Source organism: Sciurus carolinensis, unplaced genomic scaffold (assembly GCF_902686445.1).
Source record: "Sciurus carolinensis unplaced genomic scaffold, mSciCar1.2, whole genome shotgun sequence".
Taxonomy (NCBI): domain Eukaryota; kingdom Metazoa; phylum Chordata; class Mammalia; order Rodentia; family Sciuridae; genus Sciurus; species Sciurus carolinensis.
This window is the reverse complement of record NW_025920581.1, coordinates 26717-51071: the sequence shown is the minus strand read 5'-3', so window position 1 is coordinate 51071 and position 24355 is coordinate 26717. Positions and strand designations below refer to the sequence as shown.

Genomic DNA, 24355 nt, shown 5'->3' with positions numbered 1-24355 from the left:
ACTATGTTATCTGGCATTATGAGGAAATACTTTTTTGCATGACTATTATGCCCTTAAAAAGCAATCTATAGTTAATAGCAATAAGGGTGTGAAACACTATTAAAATTTAAGAAAAATATAAGAACGATGATATTTCAATTGAAGCTCATTTCAAAGATGGAAAATACAGTAAAATGTAGTTTGATATTCCTCACTTCTTTTTTTTTTTTCGCTTCTTCTTCCCCTCACTTCTTAAAACACTTTCTCTTCTGAAAATGGAATCATTTCAAATTTATATACATTTTTGGCAAAGAAAAACAAAATGAAAGCATACTGACTCACATTACCATTCTTTATTTACTCGAATCAATGATTGAATGTATGATTAAATCATTAGCACAAAATACTGTTCAAATGTACTACATCTGCATTACATCAATATTCAGAGTGAATATGACCCAATTTAGAACTAATCATCTTCTTCCCACAATTTGTTCTTCCTCATCTGCTATCTCAGTTGGTACCATCAACATCTACTCTGTTATCTAAGTTAGCAAACTAGGAATAGTAAAATTTTTAGGAGTTAGAAAAATAAGACACATCAACAATTACTATCTACTTCTAACATATATAAAACACACATCAAACACAAATACAAAGGGTTACTAAAAGTTACAGAAGAAGGCTAAAAATTTACCTTGATATATTGTTTCTTTGACCTAAAAGAGAGAGAAATAAAGATTAAATTTGGTGTCATGCATCTGCTTAAAAGAAACAGAATCAAAACCAAATGAGAATATAATAACTGTCTGTTTCTCAATTAAAAAATAAGTAAAGGAGAATAAGCATTTCATTAGCCTCTGTCATATAGAAATACTAAGGTATGTATCCTATGCTGCAGTGAATATATATCTATTCCAACCTTAACGACTTGAGACCTTACCTTTAATAATAGAAATGGCTACTATTTTCAGAAAAGTACACTAATTCTTCACTTACTCAAAATTGTTTATTTGATAATTCTAAACAGTCAGGATAAAGTCTAGGAACAATGACTGTTCAAAGAACTCTGAGGAAACAAAATTAAAGATATGCCACTTGTTTATTTTCTTAGATGTCGATGGACCTTTATTTTATTCATCTCTTTATATGTGGTGCTGAGAATCGAACCCAGTGCCTTGCACAGGCTAAGCAAGGGCTTCTATCACTGAGCCACAAACCCACCACCGACACGTGCTGCTTTCACTCACCAAAAAACATCTTAGAACTCCAATTTCAATTTGGCTATTGGCTGAATCTAGAAATAATCTAAGAGGCTACATCACCTATTTCTGAAAACCACTAAAAATAGCGATAAGAATTCTTCAAAAAAAAAAAAAAAGATTGCTAGAAGAAAATACGCAAGCAACAAGAGAAATGACAGTTAACTTCTTATGGAAAGAGCAAAACCTGAATCATTTCCCAAAGACGGCGAATGAACTGTCACATAATAAAACCTAAGCAATCATTCTTTTAAAACTTCACTAAATTTCTTTGTAAATTAGCATATATTTCCCCTTGTCAATATTATAAATGGTGATGGGATACTCAGATGTATCCACAGATCATCCATGGTATCTTGGTAATAGTGTAGACCCTAAAATACCACTTAGAATGATCTTGTTATAGGAAAATACATTCAGAAAACTCCAACATAGAAAGAAATGGACATTTCTCTAATGAATCAGAGAGTAAGCTTTCACCCAAAATGACAGCAGGGGAAAATGGGAAGTAGCAAAATGTAGGCATCTAAGGTAGGGACCAAAACTCCAAAGTCAAATGCTGAGACTGAGGAGCAGCAGCTAAGACCCAGAACCTACATAATCTAGTGAAAATATAAACAGGTGCCAGGGTTCTTGAAAGAACCAAGAGAGAAATAGAAAACGTTTTCATTTTTCCCTTTTCTCTTTACTTTTCTGTCCTCCTTTTTCCTTTTAGCTGAGAACCAGTTCAATGAGATTAGAAAAGTCCTCACATGTATCCACGCAAAGGATTCTTCTTTTTAAGAAGGCATTTCTTTTTAAGTGCTTTCACACTCAATTGTACAAAGAGAGGAAACTTGTATTAACAATGGAATGTCCAATATGATTAAGTAATCAGAAAAGGAATACTAAGATTTGGAAAGATTTGCAGCCAATGTTTCTGGCCACTTTAACTGTTGAGTTTCCACTGATGGCTTTTCATGTAAAGTTCACTTAATAATTTTCCTCCAATTATGTTAACTAACTACCAAGCAGAAAGATCTACGGTACAAACCTACCTATGTTTAAGCATATATACATGTATACATACACATACATATATGTACACATACACACATGTATAGACAAATTCTGCTGAGAAAAAAAAGACTAAGGAACAAAAAATGTAATATGTCTCTGGACAACATATAATCTATACATCCAAATAAAAAGCTATTTTCTTAACATATGACTGAATGACAAAATCTGGGAAATGCATATATAAAACACCTGAAAAATTACCTCATCTGCTATTCATCATTTTGCTATATTCCTCTGCAGCATATTTTCTTGTGTATGTGTTTATATAACATACAGTTCATCAACATTGAAATCTTAGTTTCTGCTTTTTTCTACTTCACATTAAATTGTGAGCATTTTCTGTGTCTCAAAGTCTTTGAAATATATAAAGCTGCCTACTATTCCATTATGCGAACATATGAGAACTTAAAAAGACCCCTGTACTGGAATAAATTGTGCTAAGTATTCAATCTAATACACAGTTCCACTGAAAAACCTTACCGAAAATCTTTAAAGCATAGTTAGTTATTTCTTTAGATTACTAGACATATTATGCTATATAAAAGGATATTTATATAACCTATCCCATCTTTTATCTCACTTGAAGACTTCTGATACATATGAAACTACTGGTCAGAATGGCTGTAAGAATTACCAGTTCTTCCCACTGTACCTACCTAATTCTTAATCTTTAGGTTTTGATACAAGAACTTAGAAATTGAAGGTTTCTCCTTGAGATTTTTCAGATTATCTCGTTTTCTTAAGTCTTTACCAACACAAAGATTACACTAAATTATTTTATAAAGTGAGTGTGACTTCAACCACTAATTTGTGTTTAAGTTAGTAAACTGGAAAGGGGAGGGGCAGTGACTACAGAATACCCCATGCATTTATGTGCTAAGGTAGAAGGAAGTGAATTTACTCACAACAAGAATAGTTCTCCAGAAGAAAATGGCAAATGAAACAATTCCCAAGAAGACAGTGAGAAGTACAGGCTTCCCCGGCAGTCCATAAAAATCAGGTCCAGGCTGAACACCATTGGGCAATGTGGCAACTAGCTGAAATAGACAGGTTAGACGCAATGAGAAACCTTATATTCATAACAAGACAGTCACAAAGATTCATCATGGCAGTTCCAAAACCACCACCATCATCTGAAAACTACCTCCTCAAAATTCTCCAATAGCTTCTTCAAGAGACAGGATCCTGGCAGTATCATATTTCTTCTTTGCCAGCAGTGTTTAAATACTTTAAATTGAGCATCTATTTCCATTTGGAATAGGCCCTGCCGACATCATATTGTCTAACACCTGGCTAGAATCCCTCCCTCTGATACTTCTCTCACAGATGACCCAGTCTTTATGAGTAAAAAAAATTACGAAAGACAAAAACTTAAGTATATGAGGAATCTAACTTCCTTCTATGAAAGTCCATGTCTAACTCTAAATGTGCGCTCAAAGCGAGCGTATCAAACACCAGCCCTCGTTCCTCTACTCCACACCGCCCTCCTCAAGTGTCCAGAGGACTCTCATTCTGGCCCCACCTCCCAACAGTCTCCAGAGGGACAAGACCTACTGTGACGTCAGCTGCATTTGGGAACCTAGCGAGGGGCTTGCCACCTCTCAGTACTGCGTGACAAAGTGCAATGAGGAGAGCGTCCAGTGCACTCACCGGCTCGCTTAGCAATACAGCTCGGTGCTGGCTGCCCGGGCCTGACACGCTCCAATTCCCCGTCGCCTTCAGTCAGTGCAGCCATTCCGCTCACCACTCAGCCACCCGCCGGCCACAGCGGGGTCCCTCCCTACGAGGGCTGCGTAGAGTACCGTTAGGGGTCCCAGAAGCCCGGGGTCCCAGAAGCTCGGGGTCCCGGGAGAAGCGGCGACAGAAGGCACGGCGGCAGGTACTGAGTCCATTGTGCACGGACAGCTGAGCGGAGACCATGCTTCCCTGCTGAACAGCACAGGACTCAGACCTCTTCCGCCGTTTCCTACTTGCGCAGAATGCAGCACGGGGGGCGGGTACTGGGAATGACCCTCGCCTTCCCGCACCGCTGGCGCTTCCCGCCCTACGCCTGCAAAACACTCATCAGGCGGTGCGGCGGGGCGGACCGCAGTGCGCTGGGCTTGGGGCAGGCGGGAGGGGAGGGGAGGGGAGGGCGGGGAGGGGCGGGAGGCGCAAGGCGGGAGGGGAGGGGAGGGGAGGGAGCGGGAAGAACCAACTGCGGATTCGGGCGGGGGAGAGCGCCAGCAGAGCCCAAAGGAAGAGTCCAAGTCAAGGGACACGGAGAGGAAAGAGGCTCACCCGCCCCCGGAACTGGGAGAGGACATGCGGTTTAGAGGGCCCATAAATTAGCTAGGAAGCTAACAGAAGGGGCTTATGTTCGGGGACAAGGAAAAAGGAGAAAGTCAGGCCTCCTAGGTCCTCCCAGAGCAGAACTCTTTGTCACAACGTGCTGAGACACTAGGAACCTGCCCCAAAGGTCCAGACTGGAGGAGTCGCCTCTCCTGCTCCCTTGGGAAGGACCACTGCTCAGAGTGGGCGTTCCTTCCCTGCTCACTCCATTCCTGTGCTGATTTTCCCCTAACCCACCTCTACTTCTGAATGACACTACTTTTTAAAAATTTCACCCTATCGTGTCATTATCACCCCTACGCCAATGGCTTCATTCCTGGATTCCACATTTTAAGGTTGAATGACTTGTGGAAAAGATTAGGATCATGAATAGCCTGGACAGCACGTGCTAAAAGTTTAAGAAACTGGGGATATTTAACTTGGCGAGGGAATGAATATATGTAGATTTTTAAAAATATGACGGAATACAGTCGTCTCAAAAGAACAAACAAGAAGAGTCAGGAAAGCAATGAAAAATAAGAGCAATGGAGTGGGAAGGAGGAGGGGAAGGCAAACTCTACAATGAAAACTTGTACCATCATCCAAGCCCAAGAATATATACAGGTTGTGGGACAGAACAGACCATCCAGAAACAGACCCGACTGCACTGGACATTTGGGATTCAAAAAAATTCAGTTGGGGGAAAACAGACCTTTTAATAAATAGTATTTGCATAAAATTACTTGGAAAATGATAAAATTGGATTTTTTAAATGATTCACAAGGATAAACTACAAATGGATATGAAACCTGAATGTAAAAATAGAATTTAAGCAAGTACTAGAAAACATTGGTTGACTTTTTCTATGCATTGAGTGGTCAAAACCTTCCTAATTATATCTTAAAATCCAGAAGCAAACAGGTGTAAAGGTGATTACATAAAACAAACAAAAAAACTTGCCTGGCTGTGTTTAACCTCCCGGCTCCTCCCATGCACTTTGACAATGACAATCTGAGAAAAAATATTTGCAACACATTACTCTCCAAGGAATCATGTTCTTGAAATATAGAGAGCATTATAAATAAAATAGGCAGGAAACCATTGTGAAAATGGGCAAAAGCGATGCAAACATAGCTATAAAATATGGAAACATGCTCTGCTTAGTTCCTAATGAGCATAAGACAAATTAAACCACACTAAGATACCATTTCTTACTTGTGTTGGCAAGATCCAAACATTTGACAACATACTCAATAGGTGAGAGAATGTGGAGGAATACTGCACCCTCAGACACTGCTGATAAGTGTACAAAATGAGACATCCTCCCTAGGAATGAAAGTTGGCGACATCTCCCAAAACTGCTCATGTATTTACCTAATGACTCAACAATCCCACTTCTTTTCTTTTTTTCAGTGCTTCAGAGGGAACTCAGGGCCTCACGCACCGCAGGCAAGTGCTCTACCTTGAGCTATATCATCCCAGTCCTTCCAAAGATACTGGGAATTCAACAAATGTTTAAAATTTGTATCTACAAAATTATGATATTCAAGCATGAATTATAATAACAAAAGACGTTGTTCACAAACAACAGAAACAACCAACTGTTCATTAATAAGAGTTGTTGAATAAACCAAAGAATAGTATGAAGAAGAAAGAAAATAATTTTAAATACTGCTAAGATATGCTTTCCAGAATACATTTAAGAAAAAAAAAATGAAGTGGAGAAAAATATTTACAGCATACTATTTTTATCTTAGAAAGTGAGAAAAGTGAATCTATTCCTTAAATTTGAGGTAAAATTGACATGCAATAAATTATGTGTATTTAAAGTGTGTACTTTGAAAAATTTTTACATGAAATTGTGAAACCATCATGATAACAATGGATCTATCCCTTCCCTCCAAAAGTCTTCTCATTCTCTAGGTAATTCCAACCACTGCCCTTGGTCACCCTACCTTCTTACCCCCCACGTTCCCACCCAGCCCATGAACAAAATGTCTACCTTAACAGACTGCTTTGTATTCCTAAAGTTTTCTGTGCAAGGAATAATATATTCTGTGTTTTCTGGCTTCTCTTATTCAACATAATTTAAAATTAATCTATGTCACTTTATCAATAATAGTTCATCTCTTTTTATTCCTGAGTAGCATTTCATTATATGTATATACCACAATTTGTCTGTCACCTATTGATGGACATTTGGATATTTTCCAGTTTTGGTCTTTTATCAATAAAATGGTCAAAAACATTGATAGACAATTTCTTCTAGTGCTATGTAACATCTTCTCTTTGGAGAAGAATGGTTGGATATGACAGGTGTATGCTTTCTTTTTAAGCAGGTGATTCTACCACTTTACAGCTCTGCCAGCTGTGTGCTCGTCCTGTTCCTTCACCTCTTCTCCAACACTCTGCACAGTCAGTCTTTAATATTAGCTATTTCTAGTCAGTGTGTAGTGGTGACTCTTATAGTTTAAATTTGTATTTCCCTCACAAATAATGATGTTCAGCTTTTTGACTGTGTTTATTAGCCATCTGTTTATCTGTTTAGTGGTGAAGTGTTACTTTATAGGACTATGGTTTTTCTTTTTAATGAGTTTTAAGGGTTCTTCATATTTTCTCCATGCAAGACCTTTATCAAGTCAATTCTTTACAGTAATTTCCTGCCAGCTTGTGGTTAATCTTTTTCATTCAAAGTGTATTTTGAAGGACAGGCTTTATTTTGATGAAGCCCAAATCATCAAATTCTTTTTGTTGTCAAATCTATTGGCATCAGCTGCTGCCAATATTCTGCCCCCCACAACACACACACCATTTTACAACCCTGATTGTCAGTCTGCAAACATCCTAGCCAGCCATTGGTCTGTTCGTCAGACTGTGAACATTCTTGGCAGTCATTGGACCAGATTGTCAGTCTGCGAACATTCCTCGATTTTTTGGGACTGCTTATTTCACTTAGCATAATATTCTCTAGTACCATTCATTTACCTGCAAGTGCCATAATTTCATTCTTCCTTAAGGTTGAGTATATTCCATTGTGTATATGTACCTCATTTTCTTGATCCATTCATCTGTTGAAGGGCATCTAGGTGGGTTCTTTAGTTTATCTACTGTGAATTGAGCTGCTGTTACATTGATGTGGCTTCATCACTGTAGTATGCTGATTTTAAGTCCTTTGATATGAACCAAGGAGTGGGAGAGCTGGCTCAAAATGCTGGGTCCATTCAGAGTTTTCTGAGGAATCTCCATACTGCTTTCTATAATGATTGCACCAATTTGCAGTCTCACCAGCAATGTATGAGTGTACCTTTTCCCCCACATCCTTGTAAACACTTCTTATTGCTTGATAATTGCTTATTCTTGATAATTGCCATTCTGGTTGGAGTGAGATGAAATCTTAGAGTACTTTTGATTTGCATTTCTCTAATTGCTAGAGATGCTGAACATTTCTTATACATTTGTTGATTGATTCCATTTCTTCTTCTGTGAAGTGCCTGTTCAGTTCCTAAGCCCATGTATTGATTGGGGTATTTGGTTTTCTGGTGTTAAGTTGTTTGCGTTCTTTTTATATACTGGAGATGATTGCTCTATCTGAGGTGCATGTGGTAAAGATTTTCTCCCAATCTGTAGGCTCTCTCTTCACATTTTTGATTGTTTTCTTTGCTGAGAAGAAACTTTTTAGTTTGAATCTCTCCCATTTATGGATTCTTGATGTGACTCCTTGAACTTGAGGAGTTTTGTTAAAAAACAGGTTCTAAGCCTACATGATGAATATTTGGGTCTACTTTTTCTTCTATTAGGCATAGGGTCCCTGTTGTAGTGCCTAAGTCTTTGATCCACTTTGAGTGTTTACAGACAAGGTCATAAGCGTATGCAGAGCTTTGTGAGTTGTCTCCTGCTTCTCCTTCTCCCCTCCCTCACACTCATTTGCTCCCACAGTTTCCCTTTCAGTTCCCTGGGGAGCTTCCTCATCTTCATCCACTTTCTCACTTGCCCCCAAAGATCTCCTTTTTCATCTTGGTCCTTAGCTATCTCCTTCCATGCACATCTCAACATTCTCAAGACTCCTCCATCTCAGAAAAGAGCCTTCTCTCCACCCCACTCCTCCTTCCCAAATTCCCTATGTCTTTTCTGCCCTGTGTGGCCAGGTGACTTGCTAGAGGAGGCTATACTTGCTGTCTCCTCTCTTTCACTCACTGATCTGTCATTCTCCAAAAACCACCACATGTTCTGGTTCATCTGTGACTTCCAACTACCAAAGTCAGTGGAGAATTCCTCAGACTTTACCTTATGGGAGTTTCTTGACAACAACCATTCATCCATCTACCACCTGCCACACAGTTATTTCAATGAATCTTAATTTCAACACCAGTTCTTTCCGGGGTTGCTTGGTCCTCACCTTCTTCTGTTCTTTGCTTCACTTCTCCCACTGTAAGGAGGATTCCCCAAGCTGTCTCTCCAACTGGGGCCTCTTTATTTAGCTCCAGAAGTCCTCTGGCTTCTCATGGCTGGGGGCCTCTGTGTCCACAGCCCTCCTTCACTCTGTGCTCAGGAAATGACTCCAGAATCATGGGGGTCCTCCTCAACTCTCCCTCTCCTTTTGGCCAATTCCCTCACCCTTTTGGGCAAAAAATCCATGATGCCCTTAATGGTTCTTCCATGCCTTCAGATTAGGAGCCCCATTCTCCCCACCAGAGGTCAAGTTCCTCCAGCTTCATGGACCCCATCCTGCCAGCTCCTGTCTGACCCTGACTGTAGCCCCTTCACTTTGAAATAGTAACCACAATTCACTTAATGAGTGTTTCTCTGCACCAGGTGCTAAGATGAGGGCCTCATGTGTGCCATCTCACTAAACCCTCATGACCCAGGAGCTCAGAACTCATATCATCCCAACCTCACAAGTGGGGAAACTGAGCCTCAAAGTGGCTTTTGCTGGTCCTTCCTGCAGATGGCTTCTTAGCCTCTCTGGGTTGCTGTGGCACCTTCACAACTTTTGGCTTCCCTGTGTGCTTCACTCTGCAACCCCAGGACAGCTACTGCCCATTCCTGTGCTCAGCCTCAGCTCCAGGACCCCTGCCTGGGTCAGAGTCCTGTAGTCCCACTTGATGGAGCCTTAATTTCACTGTCCTCATTCCTTTCAGGCTGAATTCTGAGTGGGGGAATCTATAAACCAAAATCCTCTGCTCCTCGGGAGTATCTTTGTAGCCTATCTCCCTCAGTTGCAGCAGGATTATTTCTTCAAAATGTGAACTGGGTCAAGTCCCTTCAGCTTAAAACCCTTCAATGATATCTCCTTGTTTTAAGGACAAAGCCTAAGAGCTTAGCTTGGAATTGATCATGGCGATGACTCTAACCTCTGCTCAGCCCACTCCTGGCACAGTCCCACCGGCACCTCTGTGCTCCAGCCCGGCCACAGTCCCACCTTCCTGGCTTCCCTCCTTCCCTTACAGATGTTTGTACATGAAAGGCAAGTGCTGGGCTGATCACTGAGAAGAGAGATGAAATAGACAAACTAGCAAAGAGAAGGCTCCCTGCAAACATAGCAGGGGCAAGCCCCCAGAACAAGGGTGATCAAGCCTGACAAGCAGTACAGTGAAGTCACACCCACCCCTGCTCCTCCGGACTCTGCCTCCAGTGGCAACCTTCATCTGCCTGCCTCGCTCCTACTCTGCCTTTGCAACTCAGGTGCACTCAGGTGAGCATCTTGCTCTCTAGAACATCTCCCAGGCACCCCCTGCTGAAGGGTGCGCACCACTCAGAAAAGCCATAGAAAGCAAGGGACAGATTCAAAATTTTATCCTAAAAGCATTTAGGTCCCATTGAAAGATTTTTTTAAGCTGCAGGATGATGCAGGGTGTGTTTGCTATTGAATATGTTCTTCAGATTTCTCTGTAGAGGAGGAATTAGAAGACAAGTGCAGTCCTCAAAGCATCCAAGAAAATCCCTGGGACACACTGGAGTCACAAGACAGCTGACAAAACACCCAAGGCCTGAGGCACACCCTAGAACCTGGTTGTGGGAGGGCAGGTTGGGTAATGCCACTAAGGTCTGCACTGACTGACCCTGCATCATTCCACCCCTGCACCTTTCTTATGGGGACACTAACACCACGACCCAGCTTCCCCAAAGGGACCCTGGATATGCTACTGAGACACAGACACCCCTCCTGGGGCTCAGGTGATTCTTAGAGCAAGTGCTGGGTTGTCTGAGGTCAGCTTGCCTTACCCATCCCCACCCTCAAAGTCTCCTCTGCAGGAAGAAGCAAAACCAGGAGCAAATCCTGGATCTCCTTCACTCTCTGGCTCCTAGGTAGAGCTGGCACATGAGCAGCACTCCAGGAAGCAGGCAGAGGAAAGGCCGGTATTTTCCAGAGACAGATGCTCCCAGGTGTGGGATTTGATATTTGGGAGGACTCCCTGGAGCACTCCAGAGACATCCCTTTGCTGCTTCCTGGCAAGCTTGCAGTGCACAGGAAACCTCTTGCTACAGAGCTGCTTCCAGGGCCTATAGGGGTGGTGGTTTCCCTGCCGTTTGGTTCCCAGGTCCTACAGCAGGTCAGCTGTAGACCCTTCATCCTCCAAAAAGAAACCTTGGATGCCTGGCTGGACACACAGAGTGTCTTAAAGTCTGCTCTGGGAGCAGGGCCTCTGGTATTTTTTTAGCGCAGAGCCACAATGCTTTAGCAGTGAGGAAGGAACCAGGCACATCCCAGCAAGGAGAACAACCTCTCTGGGTGAGTCACAGGAAGAAGGAAGAAAGGGGCACTTCAGTAACTGGGGGTTAGAATGGGAAAGAATCAGAAGAATCAAAGAATCATAAAAATCTCAGATTTGAATCACTTACTAGCTAGGCAAGCTGCTTGACTTTTCTGAGTCTGAGTCTGAGCCTCCTTATCTGCATGAGACCTGCAAACAGAAGGAGCCCAGTAAATGTCATCCCTTTTCCTTCTTGGCAGAGGCAGCCAGCATGCTTAACAAAGATGCCTTCATCCACCAGCAGGGAGGGTGAGGACGCTTCTCTACTTTCAGGCTAAGACAATGGCTTCTAATTCTTCCCCTTGTTCAGAAGGAGGATGGGCAAGGGAGGAAAACCTGATGGTTTCCTTCAGTGGCACACAGTCTCGTGCTGGAATAGCTCTTTGTGACCATGAATTGAGCTCCTCAAACCAGCACAGGGACAACAGTTTTAAATATAAAGGCTGCAACTAGAAAGTCTCTAGAAGAAAACACAGGAATATCCTCATGATTTTAGGGCAGCGGAAAATTTCTAGGCAGGACAGAAAAAGCTAACCATAAAATAAATTTATGTATTGGATTTCATCAAAATTAAAAGTTTTTGCTCATTAAAGATATTGTTAATAAAAATGGAAGGTCAAACTACAGATTGAGATAAAATACCAGTATTACATATATCCAATGAGGATCTGTATCCAATTATAGAAAACATGCCAACCTACAAATCAATAATAAAAAGACAACCTAATTAAAGCAGGCAAATGTCTTGAACAGACACTTCATGAAAGAAGATATAGGCAACTAAGCATGTCAAAAGGTACTAAATGTATTAATCACAAGGAAAATGCAAATGAAAGCCATGATGAGCCATGATGAGCCACAACTTCAGTCCCAGGAAGATGCCAAACACTGACCACATCAAATGCTGGGGAGGATGTGGCCCAACTAAAACCTCACACATAGTTGGTAAAAGTATAAAATGTTACAATCATCTTAGAAAAATGTTTCTTTTGTAAGGAGAACACATACCCAACAATTTCACTCCTAGGTACTGGTCTGCAAAATAATTTGTAAAAGAATGTACATAGTAGCTTTATTGCTAACAGCTAAAAAGTGGAAACTAGCCCAATAGGACACTGAAGACATCATGGTATATCCATACTATGTGAAAAAAAGGAAGAGAACACTGATATATGACAATGACTTGGAAACACCTCAAAAAATTCTTTTAAGTAAAAGAAAAGAGATGCAAAAAAAATGGCTGAATGGTTCCATTCATGTGAAATTCAAGAACAGGCAAAATTCATCCATGTCGATAAAAATCACAACAGTGGTAGGTACAGAATTGGCAGGAAAGGGCAAGAAGGAACTTTCTGGAGTGATGAAAATATTCTATGTCTTGATCATGGTAGTGATTACATGGTTGTAGACATTGAAGGGTGTGTTTAGAATTTGTCCATTTAAGTGTTTTTATTCTTTAAAAAAAAAAAAAACAGATTATTGATTTCTTTCTTAGATGTCCAGAGGCATTGCTTGAACACCCACAGAGGTGAGATTTACCCCAGGGACAATGAGGGGAATGTGAAGACCAGGAGAACCAGAGACAAACATGTGGCACCCAGGAAAACCTAGATGGTCCACTTTTCCAGCATGACTTTACCTCTGCAAACCCACGTGTCACTGTGCATTGATTTTATACTAGAACTTATGCTAATTGTTTCTATAGACCTTTTAATCCTGGGGAAAACAGAAACCACAATGCAAACCATGAAGCTCCAGGGAGTTACACAACGCAACTGGAACTGCAATGCAGCTCTTCTAATTTCAAGTCCAGAGCACTGTCTAGGGCTGTCTCTGGGGAAGATGCCAGTGAGGGAAGCCAAGGCTCATCTTAAGGATGCAGCCTGAGCAAGGAGAGAGGCCATGCCTTCACCAGCCAGTGACTGCCCACAGGTGTCATGCTCCTGCTCCTGTGTTGGGCACCGAAGCCTGGTTGTCTTCCTTAGAAGTGCCAGAGGGAATTCTAATTTCCTCTCCAAAATTCACTTCTTTTAATAGGGACCAGGGCAGCACTGGTGACTTATTTTTGCAAATACCCCCAGGCCTGGCATGACCTGCAGACTTGGAAGATTGCTGACTGTTGAGGGCCGTCTTGGAGAAGATGGCACCTGGCAGTGAGCCAAAGGGCACTGGATACCAAAATAAGGAAGTACCCAAAAAGCCCAAAAAGGTTGCTTGCCTACTAGTTCCTTGGAGACTTATGACGTGTTAATGGCAGGATCTAGGATTGGCTATCTAATATCATGCTGCGCGTGGACAGCTGGTGATCCATATAGTGCTATGCTGACATTCCTCTGCATGCTCTCCTGCATGAGAAAAAGCTTTGCTATAATTGGCTGATAAGCTAGGAGCCTGGGGGAGGAGAGAGGGAGAGGGTAGAAGAAGAGAGATAGGGGGAGAAAAAAGGAGGCAGGAAAACAGGGAGGACACAATAAATCTCGTCAACTAAATATTGGTGGTGTCTCCTTTCTCCGCACCGGTTCTGCTGGACCCTATAATACAACTGCAGCTAGAGAAAAACCTGGAATCCAATTAATGGCCCAGGCCATTGGAAAAACCATGGAGGTGGCCTCAAGTGTTAGGTCCTGAGGGCTACCTGTGCAGTGAACCCAGGTCAGTGCAGCAGAAAAGGGCCCCAGCCTCCCATCCTCCACAATACCTGCTTCCTGAAGGGCAGCCAGGCTCCCAAAGAGACATGATGTCATCAATTTTTATCACGTCTCGGAGAGGCAACCTTCCTGGGGAGGAGACAGGGAAACAGGCCTGTGGAGGTGAATGACCTGAACTGGGAAAAGAAACACGATTTCCAGCCACTTGGATCAGGTTCCCAAGTTTCAGATATAAAGCCACCTTGTCAGACTTGCCTGGACTGTGATGCCTGAGAGGGATCTAGGAGCCTTAGCAAGTTCTTTCCGTGGAATTTTCTGTAAATAAAAAGGTTTAATTTCATAAAAATTCAATGTAAATGAAAGCTATTGAGAAATAAAACATTTAATTACTAAGTAAAACAGATTAAAAATTCCTTTAATCTTAAGAAAAATAAAATTAAGAAAAACATTATCTAAACACATATATATATTGTTTGTATGTATATTCATCTGCCAAAGTAATTTTTTTCTTTGTGGTTTAATTTAAAATTTCTGGCTGATTCTGTGTATATTCTCTGTCTGCTGCCATGGACAGAATCATCATCTCAATTTTGTGTAAGTACGTATTTGCTGTTGCCTATTTTAACAGTTGTTAATGAAATGCATGTGCAGAGTTAAACATCAACGATTACAAAAGACCCTTAACAAAAGCATGCGGTCCTCTGCTCCTCATTGGGTAAGCAAGGAAAAACTCATTTTGCAAAAATAAGGCATAGAGGAGAGCAAGTCTCATTAGTTTTACATGAATCAGTCTACTAAATGTCTTCTATTCCTTTAACAACAATGAAAAAAATCTGCCATTTAAAAATTTTTATTTTTAAATTGAAGAATAAGGCGTTACAGATAAGTGAACAAATTAATGGGTGCAGATATTATGCAACACCACTAAGTGCACACACCCAATTACCATCACCCGGGTGAAGAAATGAAAAATAACCAGTATCTCAACAGTCCCCACCAGTGCTTTTCAAAGGTGACCATTATCTTCATTATCGAAGATGGATTTTGCCTTTTTGAAGTTTCTAAAAATGGAACCACTCAGTAAATAATCATTATGCTTCATTACGACTTAACATTTTTGTGAGTTTCACTCATGTTTTTACTTGTCACCGTAACTGGTTTTCATTTGTCTAATTTTCAATCACACAATTTGTCCATTGTATGGATAATGAACACGTGGGTCATTTCCAATGCTGGGTATTACATATAATGATTCTGAGATGTTTTACAGTCTTTTGGTGCACAAGTGAATGGTGGTATATACCTGGTGAGTAAAATTTACCTATGAGTAAAACTGCAGCATGATAGGGCGTGTGTGGATTCACCTTCCATAGAGAACGGCAAACTTTTTAAAATTATACCAATTCCTGATAACAGAGGAGAGTTTCAATTGTTCTTTATCTTTTCCACTATTGGATATTGTCAGCCCTCTTAATTTTAGCCAATCTGGTGGTTTTGTAGTGGTATGACAGTATATCATTTTATTTTATCTTGATTACTAGGAATTGAACTCAGGGATGGTTTACCTCTGAGCTACATTTCCAGCTCATTTTATTTTTATTTTTAAGTCACCCAGGCTGTCTTTTAATGTGCAATCCTTCCTCAACCTCCTGAGTTGCTGGGATTGCAGGCTTGGTTACCATGTGATTTCAATTTGCATTTCTCTGATGACTGAAGGAACTTGAACATCTTTTCATTTACAGTTTGGACTTTGGATATCCTTTTGTAAATTCTTCAATCTCTTCCCCATTTTTCTTTTCTGTTGTCTTTTCTTATTGGTTTATAAACATATTTTTATATTTGCATTGTGAGTCCTTTTCAAATAAATATTCTACAAATATTTTCTTCCATGCTACAGTTTGCCTTTCACTCATCGATGATCTCTTCTAATTAATGGAACCATGGCTCTTGATTTCCTCCTCTGGTTCTTGGCCCTAGTTACTATTTTGTAGCTCTCCAATGCCTTTAAATAGATTATAAAAAACAATTTCTCCAGCCTTTCTAGATGTTCTCAGTGGAAGACTAAAAGAACCCCTCAGATAATCACCACTAATCTCTCTACTGTTTTGTCATTTCCATACTTTGAAATATGCACTTAGACTATTATTTCTTGGTTTAACACTATAAACACTTTATACTGATTGTTTATCATGATAGATAAGCATGTAACTATCTAACATGTGTACACCATAGTCTCTTACCTTCCTAACATTTATTTCATTTTATGATTTAAAGCTTTAAGTCAAATTTGTTTTACATTTATTAACACTATCCAAACTAGTATTCGCTACAGGTGCGTGTGATTGGCAAGAACTTTTCAAAGTCCCTTGTATTTGGGGCAACAAGGAAGATTCTCTTTGAAGCTTTCAGCAGCCCCAATCATTATTCTAAATTTTCCAGAATAGTATCAATTTCAAACACGACAACTCTAGGCATTCTTAGATTGAACTATAGTAGTTTCTACTATTTTGGCATGACTCCAAAGGACTGTGCTCAATGGATGCTATAGTTTGGATCTTGAACATTTCTCAAAGACCCCTTCCCATAGTTTCCAGAATGGTACTATTGGGAGGTAATGGAAACATTTTTTTTTTTTTTTTTGGTGGGAATGGGAGATTTAACTCAGGGACACTCAACTACTGAGCCACATCCCCAGCCCTATTTTGTATTTTATAGAGAGACAGGATCTCACGGAGTTGCTAGTGCCTTGCTTTTGCTGTGGCTGGCCTTGAACTCATGATCCTCCTGCCTCAGTGGCACCTCCCAGTCACTGGGATTACAGGTGTGCACCACAGTGCCTGGGGGTGATGGGAACCTTAAGAGGCAGGGTCTAGTGGCAAGTCTTCAGGTTACTATGGGCATGTGCTCCAAGGAAACTGGGGACCTCAGCCCCTTCTTCTTATTATTTTTGTTTTCCAGCCATGAAGTGAGTAGCTTTGCTCCATCACATGCTCCCTGCCATGATGTACTGCCTCACTGCAGGCCAGAAAGCAATGAGGCTGGCTGACCATGGACTGTAAGCTCTGAAAGTGGGAGTGGAAACAAACCTTTTCTCTTTATAAGTTTAAATCTCAAGTATTTGCTATCATGATGGAAATCTGCCAGCACAATGGGCTTTGTCTGTTTAATGAGACCTGACTTTAAATTGCTGTGAAGTGAGCGAGGAACAATTGCTCCGAAAGAAGGGTACCACTGACACCCCCACCCCACACCACCAAGCACTCACTTCTCAACACTGCTGTGCTTGACCCTCCTCTTGGCTTACATGCAGTAACTCTTACAGAGTGAGAAAGACTTGGGAAAATGGCCTCAAAAAGAAATATAGCTGCTGGGTCTGGTGATAGAAGAAAAGACAAATGAAAAGAATTTAAGAAAGATTTGGGTCTTGGCTGAAGGGAAGTTTTGGAATGAACTAGAGTGAAATGTTGAATTCAATAGTGCACGGTGAACAGGTAGGTCTCCCATGAACTCTGCATAGAAGTGACAAAAGGTGCTTGTTGAATGTGTTTCATTAGGTAAATTCCCTGGTATTTATGTTCTTAAATATGGGGATTAGGAGAGGCTGTGTCAAGACGTATTTGTCTTCCAAATTACTGTTCTATGAATACATTTGCATTTGTAATTTTACATGTCTGAGGTTTGGGTTGGAAAATAAGAGTCATGGTGATGGTCACCCAAAGCAAGGGGGGGGGATCCCTGGTGTGGCACTACTCCCACCCTGGCCCCCTTCCCCACCCAAAACTGGCAATCTCTTTTCCTCAGGAGACCTGCCCTTACAAAAGGTGCAGATGAGGACACTTCTGGGCATCATGGCTGCTCTTGCTCCTGCGGCTTGGAGAGAACCATGACTGATGAGCCCAGGTGACAGGCAAGACTGACTTGGCCCAATGTGACCTTCCATGATCTTCTTGACTTGTGTTTGTAACTCTTGCTGGCAGCAGCTATTTGGATTGTTTTACTCTATTTCTTAGTACAAGGTTCAAGAGGACTTTATCCACTGCAGATTCTCCACCTCGCCTCTCCATTATAGCCCATCTCTTGCTACTGGTCTAGGCTGCAGTTTGTCCCACCACCCATTCTTGGGAGTTGAGTTGATTTTTTAGTCTGTGATCTCCTCCTGCTTCAGCCTGCCATTCAGCACCTCTGTGGACTTCCCATTCTCATGGCCCCATCCTGCCTGGTCCCTCCCCACAGACTCGGACAGCAGCAGGTGTCGACACAGGGATGTCTGGACATCACAGTACATGTCAGGTATTTATTAAGCACATACTAAGGCCCAGGCATCATTCTGGATCTGGGATACACAGATGAACAGGGCAAGGTCCTGTCATCAGGGTCTCACAGTCCTGAGTCCAGGCTCATACATACAAAACACATTGACAAAAGGATCACATCTTAGTGACAGAAATCTATGGACTCATGATGAATAGGAAGACATACTAGTCTAGGAAATTCACCAAAAGACCAGGCTAGGGAGAAGAAATTCAATGGAGGAGGAAGCTCAGACAAGATGTGCTGGTGGGAGACTCTGGTGAAGACCTGAAAATACTTGAGATCTGTGATGTTCAGTGAGTGCGAGACATAGAAGATGGTTCATGGGGTCTACAATTCAGAGGGGCAGGTGGCCAGACAGGCTCACCACTCTCAAAAAGGTGGGAAATAGAAAGTGCTAGTTTAAATAGAATAGATAACGTGCCAAGAGTTTTCACAAGACAGAAGACTTTGGTTTGCAGGGATCCCAGGGGTTTCATGACTCTGATTTTGAAGAACATGTATGGAAAGACCTGTGAAAATAGTCTAGAAAGGAAGGACAGAGTGGGGTGTTCATGGCTTTCATGAGGACAAGTCCATCACTGGGTGTGGGGTGAGCTCAGTCTCATGGATGTGTTGGTTCAAAGAAGCCAGGATGAGAATAGCCTGTGTGTGTGTGTGTGTGTGTGTGTGTGTGTGTGTTAGAGAAGTGAGGGCTGGGGTGCACCATGAGGGGAAGGGAGTGACATTTTGGAGTGCCGAGCCCCAGGCCCAGGAGTACCCCTTGAACTGTAGTCATTGACCTGACTACAGTATTTTGGACATGGGAAAGGTAGAATGTGAAGCTAACAGGTAATTATGACACAAGTTCTTTGGCTAAAAATTTTATTAATTTTTTTGCAGAAACTTGCTTTTATTAAGAAATGCAAAAAATAATTCAAATGCAAAATGCATGTAGATTCCTTTTTGGGTCAAAAATTTTCAAACTCAAAGAAGTTGTAACTGCCCCCAGAGGGCATTCAGTTTATGTAGTCACTTGTGGCCATTAGGAAAACTAAGGAAAAGATCTAAGAAGTCCTGACATTCTTGACTAATTTAATTTTCCCAGTAACTTTATGAAGGTGATATTATGATGTCCACAGGTGAGAAAACAGGCACAGCAAAGGTGTAACATACTCAAAGTTACACAACTAACAAGTAGCAGAATCAAAATTTGATCCAAGGTCTGTGCATAAATTCCAAGTTCTTCCTATAAGAGCTTGTTGATTTGATAAATGAGGTGGTACCGGTAGAAGAAAAGTTCAAGAGGAAGGTTGGTGCTAACATGGAAGGTCCTGAGTGCCAGGCTGAAAGAAGGGTCACATGCAAAATGGTCATGGCCCACAAGGGTTAGACCCAGAGGAGTTGAAGTCTCATTGGGGCCACCTGTTATCCCCAAGATAGTGTGACCCAATTCCAGCACTGGCATTGTTCTTAAGGCCAAAGAAGGAAAGAGATCTCCTCTATTTGTTTTCTACTCAGTATTGTTTTGCAGAACACAGAGACCTCAGAATCACAGACCAGCCCATTCTTGAACTGAATGCTGAGAAAGCATGAAGTCACCTGTAACTTCTTCCAAGGTGTCTTTTCCATGACGAGGGGGACATTCCATAGTCCACATAATAGAAGAGAACAGTATTACTGGGTCTGAAGGGAAATTAATGGTGAGTAAGAATCTCTTGGGGCAGTTGCAATTTTCTAGATATTATTTTCCACTTGCAGGTCAGTGAGACAAAACGTTGTGTTGACAGGAAAGCCAAGAGATTGATGTTTTCATAATAGGGAAAAGACCTCTGAAAAGAGCCCCCAATGGTAACTTTGTGCAAATACAAAGTCAAGAGTTTTTTGTGGCTAGGGATAAATTGCATGCTGCTCTTTTTACTAGGTGATAGTTGCTATCATTTGCAATTGAATGTGATTGTCTTCTTTCTTTTCTTTTTCTTTCTTTAGGATTGCTGAGAGAGTTTGTTGAGAACCCAGCCAACATCTTGGACATCCTCAGGCAATCTCAAGCACTACTGCTTCTGTATAAATCCTCTGATTGACTGGTGTTTCATCAGCTGGTACTGGGACAGTTGACCCAACCACCACCATGATGAGGACACTACTGAGGTCAGAGGCACCTGCTTTGGGCACAACTGAAGGCTTCCAGGCACCACCCATCTCTAAGGAAGTGTCTGCTCAAAAGACAGATGATCTTTCTTCTGTTCTAGATGGAAACCTGGATGGTGGCAATGTGGTTTTCCCCTGGGAAAAGTTTTTCTTTAGAGTACAGGCGAAATCTATTTTGGTCACTGTACTGAGTGTCCAGGTGTTTTAGCAAAGCATTCTGTACCCACTCAAAGTCATTGCTACTAAAGCAAAAGTAGGCATCATATCTGTACCTATCAGGTTCTATTCCCTGCAGATGGTCATTGCACAGCAGTCTCTGGGCTGTCTTTTAACAGATGAAACGAAATCCCTGGAACTTTGTAACTATGAGAATGGTCATGAGGAACATAGTCAAAGTGACAGTTAATAAGCTAAAAAGGGAAAACATTAGGGACTTTAAGACTTCCTCTTCATCACAGTCCTCCATGGAAATGGAGTAGAGGGAAACCCCAAGAGTGAGTTAGGATACATGCAGTTTATATCTGCAGGAGATCCCAGTAGAGTGACATTGGTTTGATTGAGCCAACTTATAAAAGTGCTGAGTTCACACTCACAAATGAATTTGTTATGGGTTATGTCCAAGAAGTTAAGCGATGGAAATACACCAGGATCAGGAGATAGGAGATGGTTTCTGGATATATTCAGAACCTCTAAACTAGTAGGTAAACTACCAGGAGAAAGAACCATGAGCCTGTTGGAGCTGAGTCCCCTCAATGCAGTCAGATCGCTAAATACTCCAGGGGGAAGGAAATTAGGATAGTTATTATTCAGATACAGAAGCTGGAGATGGGAGAGCCCCTTAAAAACATCCCAGCAGAACCCAGTTTCCCAGGCAAGTTACAACATATTTTCTCCAAGGAGAATGTGTTTTAAGTTCTGATTACCCAGAGGGGTGTGATTTGGGTTACAAGAGGAAAGGCGATTTGATTTAAAATGAGTTTGGAGCTGAGATACCTGGAGAAGGCGGTAGAGGTCAGCCAGATTTTCAAGCCTATTCTCTGATAAGTGAATGTAGTTGGCTTTAAAGTTAGTATTTGACAAAATCACCAGTTTATTGCCACCTAAGAGGATAGTAAGTTTGGAATAAGAGAAATGGAGATCTAAGGTATGTAATTCTTTTAGGAATCTGAATGTCTGGTCCTGAATTATTCAAAGTGATTCTTTTGGAGATCAAGTAGTCTACACTATGCAGTCCATCGAAATTGGAATTATAAAGTTTCCCAAGAAGGTTACATGATATATTGAGTATTTGGAGGCTCTCAAGTCCATAAAATGCTTTGTCTGCAATCCTGTTTATCTTGTTGCAGGCAAGGTTCAGAAGTTTCAACCCCTTGAGTGTCTTAAAGAGTCGGGGGTTCAAGGAGAAGATATACCCGTGTGAAAGATCCAGGCGTACCACTGAGCTGTCCAGGCCAGAGAATGTGTTCTCGTCAGGATCTTTGATGTTTTGGAAACCAAATCCAGAACCCATAATATGGTAGGTGAGAATCAAAGAGGAAGTCTGGCTTCCCCTGATGGCATTGCTGAAGTTTCCTGTGATAGCCACGGTCCAGACACTTTCAGAAACATCAAGGGTTTCCAGCCGCATATTTCTGAATGGATTCATGCATTTGTCCCAGTCCAACGAGACTCCCTTGTACATGTTAGTAGCTTTGAGTCTGAAAAGAAAGAGCATTTTTCATTGAAGTGGCTTGAGCTCATCTTCACATAAGATGGATATTTGGTTGAAGAAAAAATCTAGGGACTTCAAGGAATTCAGTTTCTGAAATGAAGAATGAAGGTAAAGGCTACCAATTTGATTGTAGGATAGGTCTAAGTGAATTAAAGAAATCAAATTTCTGAAATAACCATCTCTTAATACAGCATCAGAGAGCCCACAGGCAAACAGTCTCAGTTCAAGCAGACGGAACAGTCCCTGGAAAGCACCTGGATGCAAGAAGTCGATCTGATTTTTACCCAGATCCAAGATCCTAAGATTGGGCAGGTTTCTGAAGGCCTCTTTGTCCACTGTCAAGGGAGTAAACTGGCCCCCAATCTCTAGCAGGTGGAGCTGCTCCAGGCAGGGGAATGAGATGGTCATAATGGCACTGATGTAGTTGAAGCTTAGCAGGAGCTTCTCTGTGGTGTTGAGGACCCGGGGAATCTTGGTGAGATTGCAGAAATGAAAAAAGTCCATCCGACCATCAAAGGAACAGGAAGAAATTCCAAACACAGGACTGGCCATGAGCACCACTCCTAAGAGAAGGTCAAGGTGATCTGCCATGGTCCTGTGGGGGAAAGGAGAATGAAAACACAGCATCTCAGCTTGAGGCACTGTACAGGATCCTCAGAACTTGGGGGTCTCCTCCAGGATGGACCTGCTCTGGTGGACCCCCTTTGCTCATGTGATGCCAGAATGTGGCTTTGGTTGGCACTGCCTGCTGTGGATGAAGCTGTTCTGTCTGTCTTTCTGTAAGACACTTAGTACTGCATTTTTTGCATACGAGGCAGTGTTCTAGGTATTGACCTGGGCGGGCATGTACTCAGAGGTGCTGCACTTGCCTTGCAGGTGCAAAGCCCTAAGTTAGATCCCCAACATTACAAAACAAAGGAACAGAAACAAATTTTACCTGGTCTTTTTAATAACTCTCTGTTCATTCATCTGTCCATTCATTCACTCATTCATTCAAGATTTGCTGAGGGAAGTTGGAGAAAAGTTGTTTCACTTCAGCCAGAGAATAGTCCATTTCTAGCCCACAAAAGGTTCAGCTGATGAGTGGAAAATAAATCCCCTTACCTTTCCACCCTCACCTGTCTTGGCCTCTAGCCCATCTCATGATCTGAGCTGATTCCATACACAGCACATCTCATCATACAGACATTGGGTATTTATGATTTGGATATGAGGTGTCCTCCCAAAGCTCCTGGATTAATATTCAGAGGTGAAATGATTACATTTTGAGAACTATGATCAAATAGGTCCATCCTAATGTGAATGGGCTGATTGGGTAGCAGCTGTAGGCAGGTGGGGTGTGGCTGGAGGAGGTGGGTTACTGGTGGTATGCCCTGGAAGGTTTCATCTCTTCTGTGGCCCAGTCCTCTTTTTCTCTTCTCCTCTCTCTGCTTCCCAATCACCATATCCTGAGCAGCTTCCCTCCATCACACCTTTCTGCCATGATGTCTTGGACCCAGAGCAATGGAGTCAGTTCACCATGGACGAAACCCCTGAAACCATGAACCACAATAAAACTTTCCCTCCTCTAAGTTGCTCTTGTCAGGTGTTTTGGTCACGGAGATGAAAAGCTGACTAACAGAGTTACTTTACATCATTTCCACAAAGAGTCATATCTGATCAGTTTAATTAAGATTATAAATAAGATTATAAAGCATCTACTGCATGCTTAGCTTTTTTTTTTTTCTTTTTCTTCAGTACTGGGGATTGAACCCAGGGCTTTCTGCTTGCAAGGCAAGCGCTCTACCAACTGAGCTATTTCCTCAGCCCTCATGGCTAGCTTTTGTGTGACTCTGTGAATATCCAACAATAAATAAAACCCAGTCCAGTTGCTGAAGTCCACAGGGGGAGTTCTCCATCTGTCTGAGTTGGGTGTTTGCTTAGCCCATACAGCAATGGCAAAAGGTGCTCAGTCATGTCTGGCTTATGTTCCCTCTATCATGCCGGGTGCTATGAGAAGCACAGAGAAACTTCATAAGGCTCCTCCATTTTTGGTGCCTGCAATAACATTCAATTTGCTTCAGTGTAACAAAAGCCCTGTGATGGAAGCTGCTATGGTTTGAAAGTATTAAAATCTTTGTTATCAGCCTGCGGTGCAACTGGGAGGCAGTGGAACCTTTAAGAGGTAGAGTCTAGCAGGAGTAAGTTAGGTCA

General features: G+C 41.7%; 1 long non-coding RNA gene and 1 pseudogene across 1 annotated transcript; both read right to left on the bottom strand.

Annotated features, from left to right (window-relative positions):
- Positions 1–544: 544 nt before the first annotated feature.
- On the bottom strand, positions 545–4410 carry LOC124975851 (uncharacterized). Its single transcript, XR_007106926.1, has 3 exons — positions 3951–4410; positions 3206–3337; positions 545–698 (listed from the first exon to the last, which is right to left on the bottom strand). It is a non-coding gene; the product is annotated as an uncharacterized LOC124975851 (long non-coding RNA).
- Positions 4411–20220: 15810 nt separating this feature from the next.
- Positions 20221–22753, bottom strand: LOC124975849 (toll-like receptor 5; annotated as a pseudogene).
- Positions 22754–24355: the final 1602 nt, after the last annotated feature.